This window comes from Sapajus apella, unplaced genomic scaffold, assembly GCF_009761245.1.
Source record: "Sapajus apella isolate SASKATOON/1434 unplaced genomic scaffold, GSC_monkey_1.0 scaffold21, whole genome shotgun sequence".
Classification (NCBI taxonomy): Eukaryota; Metazoa; Chordata; class Mammalia; order Primates; family Cebidae; genus Sapajus; species Sapajus apella.
The window spans coordinates 14,681,614-14,700,028 of NW_022436961.1; the positions used below are offsets into that span (position 1 = coordinate 14,681,614).

The 18,415-nt window shown below is 42.2% G+C and overlaps 1 protein-coding gene, 1 non-coding gene and 1 pseudogene across 2 annotated transcripts in view; 2 read left to right on the forward strand and 1 right to left on the reverse strand.

Moving 5' to 3' along the window:
* The window catches only part of ERI1 (exoribonuclease 1), an 80,675-nt gene that overhangs the window by 14,966 nt on the left and 47,294 nt on the right, over positions 1–18,415 (reverse strand). The window lies entirely within an intron of this gene.
* Positions 1,626–1,687, forward strand: LOC116558564. Its single transcript, XR_004272068.1, has one exon. It is a non-coding gene; the product is annotated as a U7 small nuclear RNA (small nuclear RNA).
* Positions 8,138–8,220, forward strand: LOC116558531 (annotated as a pseudogene).

Here is an 18,415-nt window from a genome sequence, read left to right on the forward strand (position 1 = left end):
CAAAAAACAAAAATGAACAAAACAACAAAAAATATGCCTGGGTGCAGTGGCTTACACCTGTAATCCCAGCACTTTTGGAGGCCAAGGTGGGAGGATTGCTTGAGCCTAGGAGTTCAAGACCAGCTTGGGCAACATAGCAAGACCTCTTCTGTAAAGCATAAAAATTAAAAAGTAAATTTAAAAATGATAAATAAAATTTTTAAAAAGTACAATGTTTACTAAGTCATGGTGTTTTATAAGGTATTTTATAGGACTTGACTTTTTCATAAAGTTAGTTGCAAATAAGTAGAAGACCCTAAACAAAAGGTTTACTGGATTCTATGTAGTTTCATGTCAGTCTTTAGAGTCCTGACTGCATAAAGGAAGATTATTTGAAATATGTTTAAGCCTATTTAAGAAATGAGGCTTTCTAATATCAGAAGAATATAAATATTTCATACAAGAATTATTTCACGCCAGAAGAATATAATTTTTCAGCGACATTTTAAATTATTTTTCTCCCTCCTGCACATTGATTCAGCAACATTTTTTTAAAGCCTGAGATAATGCCTCTTCAAAACAAAATTTGAACACAGAATGGTTCAAAATCAAACCGGAAAACCAAAAGAAAAATTACCAAAATTCTACTTGTTATTTTATAAAAATCTTATTTCACTGATCTCCTTTACAATGCCCTATTTGCTAATCTGTCCATCAGTAACCTCCCCTCAGACACCCCAACCTGTACCTTCTCTAACGCTTACCCCTCTTAGAAGTATTCGGGATCATAAGTTGAGATACTTTAATAACAGTGGACAATACCCTTCAATAAAGAAGTCTCCGCTTCAGTAGCAGATAGGGCCTTGCATCTTTGGGATGATTTGACAGATTAATGCTACTATTAATCTGTGGTGATGGTTAAGATACTGCCTTCTGCAAAGATAAATAATGTTGATTCACTGTGCTTCCAAAATCAAGGACAAAGCCGAAAACATAAGACCAGGTGATAAAGTTTATGGCTGAGAAGGCAACCAAGATTCAAAGTGATTGACAGCAGAAGCCAGATAAGGATTATGCATTTGTTCCCTGATGAGTGTGGTGAATAAAAATAAAAAATTCCGAAGGCCAGCAGAGTAGAAGAGGGGTGTAAAGAAAACCACAGAGCGAAAATACAGAGAGCAGCTAGACAATAAAATGATTTTGTGCTTCAGAGGAGGCTGAAAGATGAATCCCTACAGGTGGAACTCAGTGAAGGGATGTGAAACTGAGGAGGTCCTCGAGGCTAAGCCAAGACTTGCAGTTCACCTGAGCACACTCGATGCTGACCCTGACCCTCTACTTCTCTCTCTGGGCTGCTTCTATTGGGAGAGGGGGTCACTTTGTTCCTTAACGCAGTGGCTTCGGCTGAAAGGCAGAGCACACGTCAAGATGAAGCTCTGGTGAAGAACTGATCAAAAATAGTGGCAGGGTGAGATGGAGATTTAAATCAAAGGGCTGATTTATCAAGGCTTCAAAGATTTTTTTTTTTTTTTTTAAAGAATGAACATAGAGCAGTGGTTGCTGAGGGCCGGGGGGGATGGAGGTAGAGGTGCCAACTGAAGGATACTTCAGATTTCTTCAGGAGGTGATTAAAATTTTCTGAAATTGAGTGTTACAGCTCTTTTGGAATTTGTCTAGCAGGTTTTCTGGTTTTCACTGGAAAACTCCCACAGTAAAAAACAGAAAAAAAAATTATTTATTCTAAAATTGGCTGTGGTAATGGTTACACTTATGCTGTGAATAGGCTTTAAAATATTGAAATGTACACTTCAAATGAGTGAATTGTACGGTATGTGAATTATGTATCAATAAAGCAATTATATATCAACAAAGCTTTTTTTAAAAAAAATTACAAAAACCTACAAGCCACTAGAGAGGCAGGTCAACGTGGTGTGAAAACAAAACAACACAGCAACCTCACAGGGCTATGGGGGAAAACCAAAGATCACGGACTCCCCCTCCCCCCAGAAGGAAAGCTATTATCAAATGCTAAGGAAAGAACTACAGGAAAACTAAATCATGGTATTCTGTATTTCATTTCCACTTAGGAGAATTCTGCCCCTCTGTCAGTGTGTGGGTGGGTGTGTCACAGTCTTGCTCTGTCACCCAGGCTGGAATGCAGTCAGGGTCTTGCTCTGTTGTCCAGGCTGGAATGCAGTGGTGCAATTTCCACTCACTGCAGTCTCAACCTCCCAGGTTCAAATGATCCTTTCACCTCAGCCTCCCAAGTAGCCAGGACTACAGGCACACACCACCACGCTTGGCTAATTTTGTTTGTCTTTTGTAGAGACAATGTCTCACTATGTTGCCCAAGCTGATCTTGAACTCCTGAATTCAAGCAATTCTCCCACCTTGGTCTCCCAAAATGCTGGGATTACAGGCATGAGCCACTGCACTCAGTCTCTCTTTGTCATTCTATTTCCAAAGTTGAATCACCCTGTCCTGCTGGAGCTCAAAACTTATGGGTGTGATGAAGGTGTTGCAGCTTGAACTCTTTAAAGGAAGGCATCAGCCATAGAGTGAGCTGCATGAGAACTTTTCTTGTTTTCCTGCAGAATGGGGTACCAAGTTAAAGGAGTCAATTATCCCATCCTATCTGGAGAAAGTATTTCTCAGATGAATGAATTGGAAACTGAAAACTGAAAAAGGTGTTTTTATTTCTTTTTGTAATTAGGACATCATTTACAAGACTTATATTTCTTGGATGTTCCCCAAATTTCTCACATAGTCCTGGCATTACTAGAAACTTAATACTTGCTGCTTTTAATTATATTGAATTCCACCAAGGGAGCTTAAAGGTTAGGCATTTTGTGATGGGCGTGCATTCTACTTCCAAATGTAATAACTAGAATAGAAATTCCAGAAAAGGAAAAGTATTTATTAGACACTGAAGCTGCTTTGAGAAACGACCTTGTCAAGTTAACTGGTTATCATTAGATTTATTACAGCGGTTAGGAGAAACTGACCTAGTAGATGTCTATAACAACACAATCATCTGCTTAGAATAATGCCCTGCATTAGGCAGCTGTAAACAGAAGATCTTCCTCTCTCGGGCTCAATAATCTTAGCAACAGTTCTCTTTCCAAACAGGCCAAGAAAGATATGTTGCTTTGGGAAACTGGAAAATCAACAGACCAAAACACCCAGAAGAACTGGGTACAGAGAAGATAGAGCCCATGACAGCAGCCATGGGCTCTGTTCCAGCTCCCAACCCTGCCACCTGGGACCAACACCACAATTCTCTGCCTGGCCCTGCACACGGGCTGCAAAAATGCTGAGGAAAAAGGAGATTTCAAATGAATTCATCCCCAAGTTATAAACATAGTTCAGGGAGTCTTGGTAAAAATTGTTTTAAAATTTTTACTTTGATCTACAAACATGCGACTTGAACCAGATGCCAAAATGTTCTCTTTCTGTGCACATTTGCAAGGATCGACTCCACTGCTTAAGTGAGCTAATTGACCCTTATGAGTAATGAGTCTTGTGTGTGTTCATTAGGAAGGTTCCACGGGTAAAATGTAGTTGGGAAATGAGTCAATCAATTTCTTTTTTTCTGTTCCATACTAGTAGCTCAGAACCTACCAATGTGTCCCAAACATAACTAAGTATCTTTAGAGTCCTTTTTTTTCTTGAGACAATGTCTTGGTTTTTTTTCCCAGGCTGGAGTTCCATGGTGGGATCATAGCTCACTGCAGCTTTGAAATCCTGGGCTCAAGCCATCCTCTGGCCTCAGCCTCTCAAAGGGCTAGGATTATAGGTGTCAGCCTACAATCCCCCACACCCTGCCTCTTCAGAGTACTTTATTTTTATACACATGTTATTTCTTTTATTGTTTTTTTTTTAATAGTCATTTTGTTTTTGGTTTGGGTTGTTTGTTTTGGTTTGAGACAACATCTCACTCTGTCACCCAAGTTGGAGTGGGTGACACTCTACCCAGTAAAGTGATCTCTGCTCACAGCAACCTCCGCCTCTTGGGTTCAAGCAATTCTCCTGCTTCAGCCTCCCAAGTAGCTGGGATTACAGGTGCGTACCACCACGCTCAGCTAATTTTTGTATTTTTAGTTGAGACAGGGTTTCACCATGTTGGCCAGGCTGGTCTCAAACTCCTAACCTCAAGTGATCCACCCGCCTCAGCCTCCCAAAGTGCTGGGATTACAGGCATCAGCCACCCCACCCAGCCATAATAGTCTTCCTGAGATCAAGCAAAAATAATCGATGTTCAGGATGATTGGAGCAACTTTCTAAAACCTGCAAATTCCTCTGCTGACTCATAATAGTTAAAATACTCAGGAAGGAAATAATATGTTCAAAAGTATAATCATTTTCTTCTTTATAATTCTTCCTGCTCTCACATTTGTAAAACAGTTTTTATTTATCTATTTATTTAATAATTTCGACTTTTATTCCAGATTCAGGGGGTACATGTGCAGGTTTGTTTCATGTGTGTATTGCACAATGAGGAGCTACAAATGATCTTGTTGCTTAGGTAGTAAGCATTAGAGTACTTTAAAAGTGCTATTTGAGTGAAATCATTGTCTTCTGTACTCTCATCTTGAGCAAAATAAATCATTCGGACTATGTAACTTGTTTATACTTTTCAAAATACTTTCATATGTGTTTGATGCCCATAGCTAAGAGAGGGTGGTAGTCCTCTTTAATCCATCCAGCATTGCCAGGGAAGATTAACAAGGAGGCATCAACATAATGGAATTTTCTTGACCACTAAAGTTTACGTTTTATGTTATCACACCTTTTAAAAATCCGTTGGAATAAAAATCCTTCTAAAATATACTGCAATAAAGAAATGTCAAGTAAAATGTAAGAATTCTTTTAAAAATATTTTCCTATCATATTAACAAGGATTTAAAAAGTTATCATACCCAGTTTTAGAGAGGATTCAAGGGAAAAGATCCTCATAGACACTGCTGATGGGATTGTGAATTCTGGCATTTTAGGAAAGTGATTTGAGAATATGGATCAAAATGTTCAACCTGTTAACCCCACAATCCTTTGTCTTTTTAATAAATATTAAAAGTGGCTGGGGTGGTGGCTCATGCCTGTAATCCCAGCACTTTGGGAGGCCAAGGCGGGAGGATGGCTTGAGCCTAGTAGTTCAAGACCAGCCTGGGCAACACAGTGAGACCCTCATCTCTATAACAATGATTAGCCAAGCATGATAGTGCTCATCTGTAGTCCTAGCTATTAGGGAGGACTGAGGCAAGAGGACTGCTTGAGCCCATGGAGTCAAGGCTGCAGTGAGCCATGACTGCTCTTCTATACTCCAGCCTGGGTGGCAGAGAAAGACCCTGTCTCAAAAACTAAAAATAAAGTTTAAAAATTTAGAAAGAGTGCCAGCCACTCTCCAGTCACTCAAGGTACGCAGGTGAACAACACAAGCCAACTCTCTGCTCTCAGGAAGCTTACATTCTAATGAAGAGAGGGAAAGACAATAAATATGCACGCAGATAAAGAAAGGTGATAAATTTAGACACACTGCATCCTAGGAAGAGACGCAAGTATGGATATGAGGAGCCTAAAGGTGAGGGAGGAGGTTGCTTTACTTGGTGCTCAAGAATGATCCCTGTAGCAAATTGGCATGTGCCCCCACCAATCCAGCCTCCACTCAGCATTCATAAAAGATCCCCTACAGGTGTGGCACACACCTGTAGTTCCAGCTACCAGGGAGGCAGAGGCAGAAGGATCACTTGAGCCTAGGGGTTCCAGCCTGCAATGAGCTATGATCCTGCCACTGCACTACAGCCTGGGTAACAGAATGAGACCCTGTTGCCAAAAAGGAGAGAGAGAGAAAGACAGCCCCTACTAAAAGCAAACCATGAAACCCAACCTACTTTCTCCGAGGGCAGGACAGCCACATGAGGTGTGAGGGAAGTTGTTGGGTGAGGTTTTTAGAAACGCTTCTTTAAATGTGAGACAGTCTCAGGTCAATTGCATATACTATTTTGGAAATATCTGAGAAAATTTGAATTTAAAAAGAAGTTAATTAAGGGCTACGGAGAAAAGCAATTCTGGATTAGATGTAGCTCCGAAAATATATGTTCTCTGCTTCCTCCACTTTTTTAGCTATAACGCTTTGAGTGAAATTGTTCAAGGTTTAGTGGAAACTTCTTGCTTGGGGGAAGGAGACTGTTGAGGGAAGAATGTTGTATCTTATATATATATATTTGCAGCATAACTCTCTGTGCTCCTATGTATGGGAAAATTGTAGAATACATGAAAGAAGCAAAATGAGGTAGAAAACGTGCTGGGGCAGGAGTTTGTTGACTTGGAGACCTGTCCCGTTTCTGCTCAGACTAGCTGTGTAACCTTGAAATCATTCAGTTAATACCATGGATCCCAGCTTCTTTAAAACTTAAGAAAATTGGACTACATCATCAAATCTTCTCCCAGTTCACGGGTATTTATTCCTATCTGCCATGTTGCCAGGCAGCTGGAATGACTCTCACTGTTCATGCTTCCTTCACCCCTCACTCCACTGTAGCTCAGCTGAGGCCACTGAGAACATCAGAACAATGAGGCAATGAGCTCACCAAACTTTCCCAAAATAGAAGCCATCACAGAGATAAACCAACCAGCTGCTTCCCTCTCAACTCACCCGGTTGTCACATTTTAGTCTCTGCAGTGGGGTCTGCCAGGCCTCTTACTTTTTCCTTTCTTTTAAATTTCAGATAAGAAAATGGAATACTTAAAACGTTAAATTCTTTTCTTTAAAAATAATGACTGGCATTCATAACTGAACACTTATTGAATAACAAAATGTCCTACATCTTTACAAAGTCATGCATCTGATTCCTTTCTGCCTATAATTAGTCATCCTCCTTCACCATGGCCAAGTGAACATGAATCAAATCACTGCCACTGTTGTTGAGTTTGAAAGTCGTAGGTGTCCACTGGCTGCTCCGAGAAGCCACCTTTGCATTGTCCCTCAAACTCTTACTTTCTTGTTATCCAATGCATAAGATCATCAGGGGATGAGGTGTGTAACACACATCCATCCATGGACACCAACTCTGAGATGACCACCAACCCACTTAAAGAAGAAGGAAGTTGTGCAGGCGGAGAAAGGGGAAGAGATGTCCCTGCTAGTGGGAACCCGAGTGAAGAAAATGGGGAGATGAGGCTAACAATGAGTAGGATGAAGAAGAGGAAGAAGGTGGGTAGGAGGGGAAGGAGGAGGAGGAGCAGTAGGAGGAAGGTAGAGGCAGGGAAGAGGGTGGAGGTGAATGAAGAAGCTAAGTCCCCTGGTCGCAAACAGGGCACTGAAGATAAAGAAGATGGTGGTGTTGGTATCATGAAGCAGAAGACCAGGAGGATAACCAGACAGCAGAAAAAGCGAAGAAAAACAAAGGCTGCCATGACCTATTCTCAGAAACTAGACATGGTCACCTTGGAGAGAGAGGCTCATGGAGAGAGAGGCCCAGCCACCACAGACAGTGCCACCTACTGGTGACACGCTCTCCACCGCCCGCCCAAAACCACAACACAAGTTTGCAACAGGAGAGGAAAAAAGAACCAAAACTTCCAAGGCCCTGCTTTTTCCTTTTTTTTTTTAAGTAATTTTAAAAGGAGATTTATTCGTTTTTTTAGTTTCCTTTTATATTTTTGCGCATATTGTCAGGAGTCAGCCATTTTTAATGATCTCAGGTGATCAAATCAGCCTCCTGCTCATCCTCTATCCTACATCTGACTTTACTTGTGGTGTGACCAAGTTCATCATCACCTCAAAGGAGAAAAGAAATCTCGTAGAAAGAAGCAGAAATAACAACTAAACAATCTTATTCTGAGCATTCCAGTAACTTCTTTTGCATATGCCCTTAGCTGTACTATAGATAGTTGGTTTGTATGAGACTGTTAAAAAGGCCAAAGATAAAAGATCTATCTATCTATCTATATATCTATGAAGCTGCTGTTTATTTTATTTTTTTGGCCTATTTGACGGATATGTGAAACAATGTTGTCCAACAGTGAACTGGAATTTTATTTTGCTGAGTTGTTCTAAAAACAACAGCAAAGACATCAGGCATAAATCTTGTATAAGATCCACACACGGTTGCCAAGATAGGAAATAACTATCCTAATTCAATTAAGTAAATTTAAACAGAAGATGATACTTTCAGGGTTCATTTCTGTAGTTCAGTACTACAGAAGTTTCTCTAAACACGTAAAGAAAAAAAATGTTAAACAGGAATATATGAAGATCACAACGTCATTCTCATTTTTATTCATCCTCTCATTAACATGAATAAAACTATTGCCCCTTCTGAGTTCTCGTGGGAGGGATTAGTTCTCATGGCCTTCATACCTGGAGCTCGCTCCATGAGTAAATGTGTTTCTGGTTTAACTCTGGAAATACTTAGACATTAGTTAAGGAACCATGGGGCACAGAGCAACCTATGAGATCTTAGTTAGAAACCGCCCATGGCCCTACCCTTTCTCTCAGCTCACATTCTCTCCATCAGGAAATCCCATCAACTCTACCGATTCCTGGATCTTTTCACTCACCAGCTCCAGGACCACGTGAGGGCTCTGGGTAATATACAGCAGTCTGTCTCCTCCGCTCTCTCCTCTAACTTCTGCCTTTGACCCCTTGAAGCCTGTTTTGAATGCAGCAGCCAGCCAGACCTACTCTTTTCAAACGCCAGACAGATCTCAACACTCTTGTGGCTGAAAACCTTCTGGTCCTTCCTTCTCACACTTAGGAAAGCCCAGATGCTTGCAACAGCCCCCAAGGCCCTATGAGATCCACCCTTTGGACTTCTCTGACATCAACTCCTATTTCTCCGACGGCTTACCTCATTTTGGCCATCCTGGTTTCCTACTGTTCTTCCCCATGGTTGGTGCCTGTGCCAGACGCAGTGTCTCCAGGCAGCTCCCAGGGCTCTCTCACCTCCTCGCTGGGCTCTGCCCTGACCACACTTTATTTCTGCAGCTGATTTCACTTTCAGCTTTCTCCAAACCACCCCCACCCTTGATGCTCACTTTCCAAAACAGTGAACATCTTTTAATTTATTTGACAATAAACTTAAGGATGTTGACTTTCTTCCTCTCCTCACTAGAATGTACAGTCCATCAAAAGAGGGATTTTTGTCTTTTTCACTGTGCCTAAAACGGTGTCTGGCACATACAGGGCCCATAAGAAATATCTGATGAATCAGCAAATGACTAGATGCCTAACACTTGTTTTGCAAACCACAAACTAGTTAACTACTGTGATGTCTAAACTTGGACCTCAAAAGTGATTGGGTCTGTGAGCTACGTGCTGGGTCTTCCAGGTGACTATTGAAGCTGTTGCCAATCCCTGATAGGCCTCATTCTGTAATTACAAATTGTGTAAGGCAGGGCAGCCTGGACTTGGGCAAAGCACCTGAAAAAAAGAAATAAGTGGCTAACACGTACACAGGAGCCAGGCACAGTGGCTCAAGTCTGCAATCCCAGCACTTTGGGAGGCTGAGGTGGGAGGATCACTTGAACCCAGGAGGTCAAGGCTACAGTGAGCAGTGACTGCGCCACCATACTCCAGCCTGGGCAACAGAGCAAGACCTGTCTCAAAACAAAACAAAACAAAACAAAACAAAAAAACAAAAACAGGAGGCCAGGTGTGGTGGCTCGGGCCTATAATCCCAGCACTTTGGGAGGCCCAGACAGGCAGATCACATGAGGTCAGGAGATTGAGACCAGCCTGGCCAACATGTTGAAACCTCATCTCTATTAAAAATATAAAAATTAGCCAGGTATGGTGGTGCCGCCTACAGTTCCTTGGGAGGCTGAAGCAGGACAATCGCTTGGACCCAGGAGACAGAGGTGACAGTGAGCCAAGACCTCTCCACTGCACTCCAGCCTGCATGACAGAGCAAGACTTTGTCTTAAAAAAAAAAGAAAAAAAGCAAACAATTACATGGGAAACTGTTTCCATGTAATTGATGGGATAGTCAAAATTGATGGATAATCAAAAGTGTTTGATTATATCAAAAGTAATCAAAAAAGCATTTATCAAATCAATACAACCATTTTTCAGTTACTACATTGGTAAAGGTTTTTAAAGATTATAATAATGCTGGCAAAGGAACCAAAAAATGCACCTTTAGACCTTTAGAAAACAGAGCCCTTTGTGAACTTATTTGAAAAATGGGCCAAAACCCTAAAGATGTTCAGAAATTAATTTGTGGGAATTTACCCTAAGTGTGGAAGCATCTTTATGGACAAATATTTTATTTACAGATGCATTTATAAAAGCAAAACTTAAAAGCAACCTCCATGACTAGCCATAAGAACAAGTAAACTACACATGGCTCATCAACTTGACTCTGTTTTTAGTGACTCATTAATAGTTTACCAATGTGGGAAAGCCCTAGTATGATGCTACATAACTCCCTACTCCAACAGAGTAGGGGAAAAGGCAGGTCAAATAGCAACAGAGGTAGGAACAGGACACAGCTGTGCTCCTGGATTCTGGGTTCTCTGACTTCAGGGAGTGCCCCATCCATCTGATCCCAATCCCCAGAGACAGAGTGTCTTCCACTTCCATCAGAGCTGGGGATCACAGCTCCAAGGCCCAGAAACCTTTCCATTTCCAAATTCTTCTTTGTGATGTCTCTTATTAGCATCAGGAACCCATAGCACATAGGCACCCAATGAGATCCCAGAGCTTCTGAGGGATGTGTAGGAATTAGTCTCCAGAGTAACAATGTTGGAGCTCAGAAAGTGATACTTCAAAGTGAAGGCCTTAGGGGTGAAGTTTCTCTCTGATCTTCCCCTGCCTTTCTGTCTCTTGCCCCTCACTCTTCCCTGTGGCAAGCCGTAGAAACTAGAATTCCTCTTCCCCAAGGTGGGTCATAGAAACCAGAATCCCTTTCCCTCAAAGCCAGCTATAAAGCCTAAAAATGTTAGTGTCTTGGCCAGGCACAATGGCTCATGCCTGTAATCCCAGGGCTTTGGGAAGCTGAGGCGGGAGGATCACTTAAGGCCAGTTCGAGACCAGCCTGCCCAACATGGCAAAACCCTTTCTATACTAAAAATATAAAACATTAGCGAGGCATGGTGGCAGGTGCCTGTAATCCTAGCTACTCTAGAGGCTGAAGCACAAGAATGGCTTGAACCAGCGAGGTGGAGGTTGCAGTGAGCCGAGATCACACCACTGCACTCGAGCCGGGGTGACAAAAAAATAATATATTACTCTCACCTTCCCCCACCTTTCAATGTACCAGCTGGCCATAAATAAAGACCCTCATTCCAGAGGGGTCATGCCTTACACCAGGGAAGAAGAAATGCTGCAACCGAGAGCCAAGAAGAATCTGAACAGGCAGGCCTGGCTAGGTTTTCCCATTCAGTTTATTACCATCAGCTCTGTTAATTCAAGTCTGTTTAAATCTCTGTCCTTACATATTTTAAGTCTGACCTAAAGGGTTCTCTGTACAACATGAACTAAAACCTAAATGGAGTTGTAAGCAGACTAGAATCTACTCTTGTGCCAATCACTGTGATTTGGCCAATCAAACGTGGCCAACTGCTCAAATCACATCCAAATAAGGCAAACACCGAGCTACAAGCAATCTGCCTGTTTTCTTTGTCTCACTTCTGTTTTCTGTATGTCACTTTATTTTTTCTGTCCATAAATCTTCCACCAAGGAGCTGTGCTGGAGTCTCTGAGCCTACTCTGGCCCAGGAGTCTGTTGATTTGCAAATCGTTCTTTACTCAATTAAACTCTGTTAAATTTAATTTGGCTGAAGTTGTTCTTTTAACAGTTCATACCCTTTTATCTAATCACATTTCTATTTATTATGTATTTATTTTATTTATTTATTTTTGAGACAGAGTCTTGCTCTGTCACCCAGGCTGGAGTGCAATGGTGCAATCTCCACTCACTGCAGCCTCAACATCCCAGGTTCAAGTGATTCTCCTGCCTCAGCCTCCTGAGTAGCTGGGATTACAGGCACCTGCTAGCACACCCAGCTAATTTTTGTATTTTTAGTAGGGACGGGGTTTCACCAGGTTGGCCAGCCTGGTCTCAAACTCCTGGCTTCAAGTGATCTGCTCCCCTTGGCCTCCCAAAGTGCTGGGATTATAGATGTGAGCCACAGTGCCTGCCCAATGACATTTCTACATGGCTGTCCCTGCTTCCTTGAACCTAAATGTAAACATGGATAGTTTATTCTGGGGCCTGGAGTCTTTATCCTGAAGCCTCCTGTGCCACATAAAACTATGATCAAATAAATTGGTTGTTCTTTTTTCTTGGTAACCTGTCTTTCGTAATAGGGGTGTAAGTCATGACCTTTAGATGGGGAGGAAAGGAACCACCCTCTTTCTGTCCTTACAATCTTCACTCCAATTACATAATAAATAGAAACAAAAATGTAAGTATAGAAGTACAAAAAAGAGAACAAATGTAACTGTAGAAAAGTAAAGCTGAATTCTACAAAAAGTGCAACAGAACAGGATTAAGTGGGTACACAATTGATGTATTTTGATGGGCGTAATTTGGCCCGAAAACTGTTTTCTAATGGGAGCCTGCCATTCAGGTAAGTCCAAAAATAGGCTATTTAAAATGTGCTCTAAAACACCATTCCCACTACAATATATATATATTTTTTGACATACCCAATCCCATCACATTGCCTTTGCATGGTAAGAGAGCTGGACCAGCTCTAGGGAATTTCAGCAGAATAAATCACAAATCTGATCAACTTCATATGTGAATGTGGAAATGGGAGTTCATTATCACACCCAGTAGCCTAACAGGCCTTAGAACTTGGAATGCCACAGGATGTTGTTCTCCCCCCATCAGACATATTTCCTTTCACTTCCAATCAATCTGTTGAATACCACCAAAGAGTGGAAGAAAGCAGAAAAATAGAGTACTGTACTCTGTCAACGAGGGTTACAACGTGGTTCTCCAGAGGCAATAGAAGACTTGCTACTTTTCAGAAGAGAGTTCTTACAGCCAGTTCCTCCAAAGTTCTTATGGTTTCAACATCAATTCTCTGACATTCACTGAGCGTCCTACAGTTCAGTTCTGATACTATTTGGAGTTACCGTCAGATCCCACAAATTAAGGACTCAGTCCCACAAAACTGCCTGTGCCAGTAGGGTTCCCAGGCTACCTGAACTTCTACCTGGCTGACTACAAATTCAGGAGTTTCTATGACTGCTTTAGGTTTAGTAATTGACTAAGTGACTCATAGAACTCAGCAAAGCACTGTTTTTATGATTCACATAAAGTTTCACATAAAGGATACGCCTCAAGAACAGCCAAATGGAAGAGATGTGTAGGACAGGTGAGGGGCTGGTGGCTGGGGTGTGGAGCTCCCGTTCCCTCTCTGGGCATGCCATTTTCCCAGCACATCATGCGTTCACCAACCCAGAAGCTCCTGGAAGCTTGTTACTCAAGAGTTTTTATTGAAGTGTCATGACTTAAGCATGATCAGTTAAATCATTAGCCGTTGGCTGGGTATGGTGGCTCATGCCCGTAATCCCAGCATTTTGGGAGGTCAACGTAGACAGATCACTTGAGATCAGGAGTTTGAGACTAGCATGGCCAACATGGTGAAACCCCATCTCTACTAAAAAAACAAAAATTAGCCAGGTATGGTAGTACGTGCCTGTGATCCCAGCTACTCGGGAGGCTGAGGCAGGAGAATTGCTTGAACCCAGGAGGTGGAGGTTGCAGTGGGCCAAGATCGCGCCATTGTATTCCAGTCTGGGTGACAGAGTAAGACTATGTCTCAAACAAAAACAAAAACTAAACTAAATAATTAGCCTCTAGTGACTGAACTCAATCTCCACAGAGGTTGAGGGGTGGAGCTGCAAGTTCCAACCCTGTAATCATAAGCTTGGTCTTTGTAGTGTGGCCAGCCTCTCTCTTAAAACTATTTAAGGGCCCACCTTGATTTGCCTCATTAGCATAAACTAAGTATGATCAGAAAGGATTCATGATTAACAAAAGACATTCCAATCACTCTGAAATTTCCAAGGATCTTTGATGCTCAGTGCCAGGAGCCAGCAATAAAGACCAAACATATTTTGTATTATACCGTAGTTCTGAAACCTGTTTTCTGGGTAAATCTCTTTATTGCAGTTTCCCTAAATGCATCCTGAAGCTAACATATTTAACCTCCTTGCCAACTGTGCCCCAACTCCGTGTGCAAAGGATGCCCCTCCATGTGTGTACACTTAGTGTGTTTCTTGATTCGACCATTGATAACAGTGGTATACGCTGCTTACCCAGAATGCTGCTGGTGTCAGTGAAAGCCATTGCAAGAATGCCAGAAGACTCAGTGCTCTTTGAGAGTTCAACCAATTAGCACAAAGATAGGAAGTGACTGTTCTCAAACTAGCGGAGTTTGTCCAGCTCTTTTGGTAGCAAGAGACACCTGACTAAATTTTGCTTAAAGGGGATTTATTGGAGAAAAAAAAAAAAAAGTCTATCTAATCCTTTCCACTGACACTGAAGAAAGGAAGAAAGCTGAGAAACAGAGCACTGAGAGAGAGATAATCACTGCCAGAAAGCGTACTAGGAGCAGTAGCTGAAACTCACAGAGAACATCCCCATAGAGACCAAGCCCCAAGTTTCAGCCTTGTGCAGACCAGTGTAATAAGAGCTAACACAAATAGGGTCAATACAATAATGGCTAACATTTATTGAGTGGTTATTAATCACTAAGCACTATTTTAAGCACTTTATAAACATCAGTTCTTTTATTTCTCACCACAACCCTATGAGATCTGGTCTGGCATGTCCCTGTTTAACAGAGCAAGGTCACTTATTTAGTGGCATGGCATCTGAGCCTGGGGTCTCAATCCTTACACCATACTCACCCACTAAGGATGGCTAAAAAATGCCTCTGCAGTTACAGTCTGAATTTTAAGCAATTATACTCAAAATGACTGATAATGAGTGCATTTGCTTGAGAAAAGGAAGTGATCATTCAAATTCATATTTAAGGAAAATGTGTTAACTACATAGGACACTTACAAAGATCTAAACATACAAAGTTAGAAAACTGAAAGAAGTGGTTCTGGGCAGGACCAAGAGGAAGGCATTTCCCTTAGTCGTTTTTTTTTTTTTTAGTCAGGGTCTCAACTCTGTCACCCAGGCTGGAGTGCAGTGGCACAATCTCAGCTCACTGCAACCTCCGACTCCTGGGTTCAAGTGATCCTTCCACCTCAGCCTCCCAAGTAGCTGGAACTACAGGCACAAGCTACCATGCCTGGCTAATTTTTAGTAGAGACATGGTTTCACCATGTTAGCCAGGCTGGTCTCAAACTCCTGACCTCAAGCAATCTGCTCGCTTCAGCCTTCCAAAGTGCTGAGATTACAGGCATGAGCCACCACGCCCAGCCCTTAATCGTGCTTCTTAAATACACTTCCAATTTGAGCATGTTAGCAATTTCAGCCCCCTCACCATGTAATGCCCTGAGCCACTTCAGGACTCTGCAGAGTCCCCACCAGCAAGAAGGCCCTCACCAGATGTAGTCCCTCAACTGTGGACTTCTCAGCCACCATGCTGTAATAAATTCTTTTTCATATATATATACACACACACACGCACGCACGCACACACATATATATATAAAATATTTATCATATATATTATGCATATTTAAATGCCTCCAATTCCCTATAGGAAACTAATATAATTAATATCTCTAATACCCACTTTAAATAATAATTTAGCAAATAACAACAGTTCATTTCATACAGGTTTTGCTACTTTCAGCTAATTGTTTCCGCTACCATTTTAAAGTCCAAAATAAAGAATCCACTTCCAAAGAGCATTAAATTTCAGCATCAGAACCAGATGAACCAGCCTAGGCAAAAAAAAAAAAAAAAAAAAAAAAAAAATGAGCCCACTGAAAGAACAACGCCTTAACAAAGCTCATTTCCATCTGAAGGTGCTGCCCTGCGTCACTTTTGCAGCCTTATATCTTTGATCCCAACAATAGAAGAGCAATAGGAATGATATTGTTATTCTTACTGCATAAAGAAGGAAGAGGCCCAGAGTTGTGATGGGCTAGACCTAAGTTCCCACAGCTAACAAGTCCTGAAGCTGAGACCAGAATCCAGGCTCTTCCATTCCTTCGGTAACTCTGACCCATTTTAGTAATAATTTCCCAGATTTTATATTAATAAGCATCAAAGCTCACTGGCTTGGCCTACCCTCTGGTGACTTATCAATGAGTAGTGAAACGTTCCTAATGAGGACTCAGATAAGAAGCTAATGCTTCCAGAACAGACATAGAAAATCTTTTTTTTTTTTTTTTTGAGACAGAGTTTCATTCTTGTCACCCAGGCTGGAGTGCAATAGCGCAATCTCAGCTCACTGCAACCTCGATCTCCTAGGTTCAAGTGATTCTCCTACTTCAGTCTCCCAAGTAGCTTGAATTACAGTAATGCACCACCATGCCCGGCTAATTTTGCATTTTTAGTAGAGATGGGGTTTCACCATGTTGGCCAGGCTGGTCTTGAACTCCTGACCTCAAGTGATCTGCCCACCTCTGCTTCCCAAAGTGCTGGAATTACAGGCATGAGCCACTGTGCCCGGGCTTGACCTAGAAAAATCTAATAGAAAGGTAAAAATACCTGTCTTTTTTTTTCTCTTTTCTCTTTTTCTTTTTTGGAGCACTCAGAATGTACTAGGCACTCTGAAAAGTACTTTATATACATTCTACCTCATTTATCCTTAAAACATCACTGTGAGGGGCATAGTATTAGTTCTATCTTACAGACAAGGGAGCTGAAGGTTAAACAGGTTAATTTATCAAGGTAACAGTAAATAAACCTGTATGATGGAGAGGTACGTGTTCAGGTCTAGAACTCATCCCAGCCAAATTAATCCACAGAGACAGGAACTCTACAGGCTGTCCTTGGCATGAGCTGGTGATCATGCGCTCAATTTGCCTTCTCTGTGCATGGCTGTCCACTGTCCCTCTCGCCTCACCTGCTGCCTCTGAATGACTAGGTTATCTCTCCGCTGACATCTTCTCTTTGATGCAGAAAACCCATTTGGCCTTTGGGAAGCCTGGTATTCTTTTTCTGGGACGGGTACGGGAGGAGGCCTAGTACTCTGTTACTTTTCAAAGAGCATGCTTCTGAGATGTCCCCTCCCTCAATGCAGAGGGATCAACAAGTCAAAAGCTGTTTAACTCTTTTAACGCCTAAAGGAAATGTTGAGACTCACAGTAGGGCATGCAACGTAAGAAAAACATTTTCATGCAATATTTTTTAAAAATCAAAATTAATGCCAAAAAAATCCACAAAACTCAAAGACAAGATCCAAGAGTATACTTGCAGGACTCACCTCACTCCCCTTACTCCAATCTCAGCCCTGTCGGATGCTATCCATATTTCAACACTTGACATTTTTTTCAAATGTCATTTTTATTTTGCAATATTTTTGCCCTTTTTTTTTGAGATGGAGTCTCACTCTGTCCCCCAGGCTGCAGTAAAGTGTCGTACTCTCGGCTCACTGCAACCTCTGCTTCCTCAGTTCGAGCAATTCTCCTGCCTCAGCCTCTCTAGCAGCTGGGATTACAGGCTCCTGCCACCACACCCATCTAGTTTTGAAGACACAGGGTTTCACCATGTTGGCCAGGCTGGTGTCGAACTCCTGACCTCAGGTGATCTGCCCGCCTCAGTCTCCCAAAGTGCTGAGATTACAGACATGAGCCACTGTGCCTGGCTGCCCTTTTTAAAGATAGCATTCAGACATTATTTATGTTGATGACTGAGTTTACATCTCACTCACCTCTACCTATCTTGGTCCTGGACTGGGTTCATGAACAGAATGATGGTCAGGTGCAGTGCTCATGCCTGTAATCCCAGCACTTTGGGAGGCCGAGGTGAGAGGGTTTTCTGAGCCCAGGAGTTCAAGGGCAGCCTGTGCAACATAGCAAGACCCCATCTCCACTAAAAATAAAAAAGATAATAATTAGCCAGGAGTGGTGGCATGTACCTGTGGTCCCAGCTTCCCAGGAGGCTGAGACAAGAGGATCACCTGAACTAAGGAGGTTGAGCCTGCAGCTAATTCTGATTGCACCACTGCACTCCAGCCTGGACAACAGAGCAAGACCCTGTCTCAAAGAAAAAGGACAGAATTATGACAGTGGGCCTTGATTTCTACCGGACCTTTTTCCCATGTCCTTCCCTGCTTCCTTCACACATCAGCTGTTCTCTTCCGGCCCCACCAGAAAAGTGACCAGTGATCGCCTGGTACGCACAGTTTACAGCTGGGCAGTGTCTCACGCCACCAGGCTCTGGGAGAGATGGAGGAAAGAAAAAGTCTTCTCCATTTTCCACCAGAGCTGCAGGAGGAGTTTGGCTTTCTTCTTCTTAAGGACACTTTTTCAACCATCCATTGAGTTATGTGCCAGGAGGAAAATTCC